We start from the raw sequence: 6,000 nt of genomic DNA, 5'->3' as shown, positions 1-6,000 counted from the left end.
GTCAGTTTCCTGTTGTGAAGACAGGGATTTGTCAGTTGCTTGAAACCAGAAATATATTTAACAAGGGTACGAAGCTAAAAGGAAATGGAAATGAGGCTATTATTTATTAGTAAAATATAAATATTTACTGTTCGAGTTCTTTTATTAAGCACATTCTCTGTTGCAGACGTTGTTCTCAGCGCTTTACCTAGGCTAGCTCATCGAGCCTTTGTGACAACCTTATGAATTTGCTGTGGCTATTTCTGCTCTTACAAACGTGAAGCAGAAGCCCAGAGAGGTAAAGACACTTGACTAAAGTCACCCAGCATGTAAGTGGGGAAGTCGGGTCTCAAATCCAAGTTGAACTGACTCCAAAGCCTATATTTTTCCTACTTTTTGGGCTTCCAAAAGTGTCAGAGCAGAACATACTGGAATGTGTGACTTCTCATTCTTATGTTTCACTCTTATGACTGTCTGTCTAGCTCTTTTCCCAAGAGAAGACAGTGTCTGACCTGTAGATCATTCAAGTGCTTGAGCATCCAAAACATCATCGAGAAGATAGAAATCCACTCCTCCCCAACAGCTCATCCCCTCCTTCAAATCAAAAGCAGCTCCCATCATGCATTGAGATGATTCCGTTTACCCAACGTTGCTTGTTGAATGATGTGCAGTTATTTCTGGGGGGATTGTCTGCAGTGAGCAGAGAGATTCCTAAATAGGAAACAAGGCCTGGAAACGCGTCTGCTCCACTGGAGCCTGGCCCAGTGCAAGGCATACAGCGGTGCTCAATATGTATTTGATGAATAAATGAAATTGGGAAGGTGTTCCTAGCTTTCTCCAGTGTGGAGTAAAAATTTAATTTTTATTATCCAAGTCTTATTTTAAGTGCCATAGAAAAAGACACTTAATATTTAAAGAGATGTATATTTATACAAAAAAAAAAAAAAAAAGATTCTTGTGAAAACAGAATTTAACCCGCTTCTGTAAGTCTGTGTGGGTCTTGTTGGATTTTCTTAGAGTGAAAACACCTGCCCGCTACAATGCAAAAGACTAGATAATAGCGAGGCCCATCTGAAATTCAGCAGAAATCCATGAACTAGGCATTTACTGAATTTGCATCCCTGTTTAGGAACTGAGCATAGATTCCAAGATCATAGGAGCTTGGTTGGAGGAGTCAGGGTTTATTCTTGGAATGGGTAAAACGGGGCATATGGAATGATCCAGCCACTGTTGATTTTGAGAAATGGGTCTGTTGTATGCAGGACCAGAGGGGACGTCTCAGATCAATGTGCTGGAGTCAAGAGGAAGGACATTTTGGGACAATGTAATGAAGCTCTTTCTAGCAGTTAGAATTATCTTGTAATGGTGTGGTCTGTCTCAGTGAAAATTAAGAATAATAACCATAATGAAAAAAAAATTCCATTTATGGGTGCTTACTTGTTGCCAAGCACTATATACTGGGTTCTTCCTTACCGCATCAATTCTCACAGCAATTTTGAGTAAGCATCTCTTTCCCCATTCTATAAATGGAATATCCGAGACTCAGAGAGGCTGAGAAATCAGCCAAGAGAGATTGGAGCCCAAACCCCCGCTCTTCCTGCCCTCCACAGTTGGCCGCGAGTGGAGGGGAGGCCTCTCGGCAGAGCCTGAAGGATTCGCTGGAGTGTCGTGGAGTCCATCCCTACATCAATAAATCGCCTTTGCGGTTCCTTCTAGCCCTGTGCTCTGAGATGACAGAAAGAGCCATAGATAAGTGGACCGTTGGTGAAGAAATTCCCTTAGTACGTAGAGTACATTGCTTTGCTATACTGAATGTTGGGGAGGGAGGCAAGGAGACCCGTATTCACCAAACCACTAATTCTTGCTAAACCTTATTACAAGCGTTTGATGAGTTCTCACTGCACGTCAGGCCTGGTGCTAAGTACTTTAGTGCCATATCTTATTTAATCCTCATAGCAAACCTATGAGGTGTGACACTGCTATCGTTGCCCTCATTCTAGAGATAAAACTACTGAGGCTCATAAATAAGGCTCAAGAGTTAAGTAATTTGCCCAAGGTCTTATCAGGTAGTGAATGGAAGACTGGGGTCATGCACCCAGGTTGGGCTGACACTTGAGTCATCTCTCCTGACACTATGCCCAGTTATCCTGCCCCCAAATCCAAAGGTACAACCTTTACAATTTTAAAGCTACCATTTTTGAGACGAAGGGATTCCGAGAGTGATCAAAGGAAGTAGATTCAAAGGATATGACTGTAATCCCATTAACGTTGTACTGTATACGCGTGTGGATCAGGGGGAAATAAAGCAGTCCCTGACTTTTATGTTGAATTCTGTTACTGCTTTTTTTGTAAAAGACCCGTCTTGATAAGAAGGAACCTCAATGGCCTGGCAGAGCTGGAAGTCATGAATATCAAAATGGTCGACTGTGTCTCTCTGCACATACATGTGTGTGTATGTATATGTATGTATATGTCTGTTTTCCAACTGTGACTGGATATTTAAATGTCCTTACTGCCATTTTTGTAAGTGACTTTTTAAAATATATATATACCAGGAAACATCTTGGAATTTCCCAATAGGGGAAAATTAGCACTTAAGCAATCTATTGTGTTTTACGACTTTCCTCATATTTCTCATGATTTGTGTTGCATGTTTGTACGATGTGAAGGGTTTTCATTGCTCAAATTCTCTGTTTATGGCTTTTCTCATTCAAGCAATAAATCATCAGCAAAGTAACATACTGGATTTGGAGGATTTTCTTGTAGATCCATCTGTTATGAGGTAATGATGGAACATTCAGCACGTTCCATAAACGTGCAGGTGTTGGAGACTAGACACTTTATATGCGAAAATCAAATTAGCTTAGTAGTTAGGAGTTGTGCTCAGAAATACCAGATCTGGGATTCAAGAAGACCAGGGATGTTGATGTGTCCAGCCTGGAAGACACCTCCTACAAATATACAACGGAATTGTTAACATTCGTTCATTCACCCGCTCATTTCTTTCAGGGCTTCCAACCAGTACGTTCTGGTTTGAACCCCTGCTGAGATTTTGCGTTTCTAAGTTCCCAGGGGATGCTGATGCTGCTTGCTGGTTAGGGCCAATTCTGAGAACCACTAGTGGAGCAGGGCTTCTCAAAATTTATTATAAGACCCACCTGGGGTTCTTGCTAAAATGTAGATTCTGATTCAGTATATCTGGGGTGGAAATGCAAATTCTCAGCAGGGGTTTGAATCAGAACAACTGGTTCGAAGTCCTTATTTATTCAATGCCTTTCTGTATTCCTCACTAGACTGTTGGTATTTTGAGGTCAGGGGCTATCACTGCATCCACAGTGCCTGGCACAAGGCAGGGCAGGGTGAACAGTGGTTGGTTGGTTGAATGGATGGACGGACGGATGGATGAATGGGTGGATGGTTGGTTGGATGGAAGGATAGATGGGGTATGTACGGACAGCTGCCTTAGGGAACACAGGGAGTGAAAAGAAGTGGGAGAGAGGGTGCATGACACAGTGGAAACAGTCCTGACTTTGGCAGTCAGATGGATCTTGGTCTACTTCCTGCCTTACTGAACAAGTCACTTAATCTGTCTGAGCCTCAGCTTCCTCCGCTGTGAAGCATGGATATGACTGTACCTACTTTCTGGTGATGTTGATGGGATGATGTAAAGGTAGTGCACGTAAACAGTTCAGAAGAGTGCCCGGCACATCGTAGGCCCTTAAAAAGCAGATCTATTTTTATAACCATCAAGGTTATAGTAAGAATTTAAGTCTGTGTGTGTGTGTGTGCATGTGTTTTACTTAGGTAGTCCTATTTCAAAATGACAAATATAAGAAAAAGTGTCACCGGTGTTTGGTGAAATCTTCTTTTACTTTAATCATAGATCACTTGTTCCCTTAACTATTTGATTCTTGTTATTATTTTATGCTTTAAATTGATTAAAAACCAGCTTCTTTAAAGCAGGAATGGTGTGTTATTCTCTTCTGTCTCCCAAGCCCCGCTCAGTACACAGTATATGCTTGTCTATATGAACAAATGTGTAGACGGCTGGGATAAACGAAGCCAAGGACTCTCGTAATATCTTCTGGCCAAACCCCTCGCACCAGCTACCGTCTCCCACCTCCCCGACACATTATATTAGAATGAAAGTCAAGGGGAGAAGCAATGCCAATAGAGAAATAATTGTCACAGGCATGGCTTCTATTCTGAAGCATACTCATATTTTTCATTGGAAGCTAGATTGTGGAGTCCTGTGGGTGCCTCAGATTAAGATGAATCTGTAGTCTTTTGGGGGAAATTTCTGGTGATATCAGATGATTGAAGTCTTGGGAAACATGAGATTCAGAGAAAATGGCCAGAAAAAATGTATAATGGTGGGAAAAGAGCATATACCAAAATGCCAGTGTTTCCCATAGCTCACTACTGACTAAAGGAAAATACAGAAGCCTTTCACATATTCAGAATTCTGAGCTCTAGCTGTGTCTGGGCTCTTTCTAAAAGTAGAACCAAGTGAACAATATCTTCTAAGGAGATGAAAGAGCTGTCGCCAAGCCCACGGACTGTTTTAAAAGTTATATTCTATAAAGAATGCCTCCTGATCTCCACGCTGAACCTCACGGCTCCTGTTTTTCACACAATGCTAACAATGTAAGTTTCTTAGTCCATAACTAATAAAATGTGTGGGGAACTTTCTAGAAGCAAGCTTACTGATAGCAATGACAAAACGTCAGCCTCCTAGCAAAGGAGGCGGTAGACCAATTAAAAGCCAGACACAAGACATCCTAAAAGCAGGTCGCCCAAGTCGAGTGGGACCACTTAATGGAGAGACAAACACTCCCACAGGCAATAAAAGCCTTATGGGTATCCACAGCGTTAGCCCTGGGAACTAACGGGTGCTCTGTAATCCCAGGACATCAATACTTGGTTGCATTCGTGGTGGGTTCTGTGTACTGTGAAAGGATGTCAACCACTTTAGAAATGGCTGAACAAGCCCTTTAATCTCTTTGAGCCTGGATTTTCTTAACTATGAAGCAAGACTAGCTTCTCCTTACAGAAAAGTAACTAAAAAACAAAAAGGAAAGAGACTATAATGTACGCTAATACCACTGTTCTTAGAGGAAGCATGCTGCTTATTTAACAAAAATCTCCTAGCGTGTGCTGGGCACTGCGCTGGCCCTGGCCACACAAGAGTAAGAGATCCCTCATGGCCTTGTTGGAGGAGGGCAAGTCAGCTGATGTGCACTACAAATGTCCAAAGCACTGCTGAGGCCATCTCCACAGGGGGCCGATGTCATGTGGCAGGTGCTTGGCGGGGGGGCAGGGCATTTGGAGACACTTCCCAGACCAGAGATGAGGAAGGGCGTGATCTGCTGCAGGGAATTTGGCTGGAGATGGATTTAATTGTGTAAAGGACAGGCCAATTCAGTCAACGCAGCTTAGTAATCCCTGGGAGCCCCTGCTGTGTTTTGAGGGGAAGGGTAGCATGGCCATGGTCCTTGTTGATTGGACAGGGAGTGGGCACCTGAGCAAGATGGGCCAATTAGATTTTTCCCCTTAAGAGACAAAGAGATCTGATTGGTTTGAGGCCCAAGAACCAGAAGGTCATGCAGTCAGTTGTTGGGTTAGGGCCGCCATTTTATACTCAGGGAAGCAGAGAAATCTGATGTTAGTAAGGTGGCTGACCTACTCACTCTACCGCTTCCCCGATCCCATCTCTAACCCCAAAAGGCTAGGTCTCACTTTCTGCCCTTGGATTCTACATGGGACACATTTGAGGGGTGTCCATGCGCCTAAGGAGCCCCAAGACAGATATGGGTTTAGGCTACATCTAGGGACCCATCCAAAGACTGTAGTAATGAGGTGGTGCCTGAGGGGGGCAGTTGGAGGCCTTGCCCATCCCTACAGATTCTGGACCTGGCTAGTCTCAGTGCAGACATGGCTGCCCAGCTGTTGCTGAAATCCAAGGGTCCGAGGATCAAAACCAAAACAAGCAGCTATGAGAACAGAAATAGACCCCCAGCT

The sequence above is a fragment of the Elephas maximus genome, chromosome 15 (assembly GCF_024166365.1).
Source record: "Elephas maximus indicus isolate mEleMax1 chromosome 15, mEleMax1 primary haplotype, whole genome shotgun sequence".
Taxonomy (NCBI): Eukaryota; Metazoa; Chordata; class Mammalia; order Proboscidea; family Elephantidae; genus Elephas; species Elephas maximus.
This window is presented reverse-complemented; position numbering follows the sequence as displayed.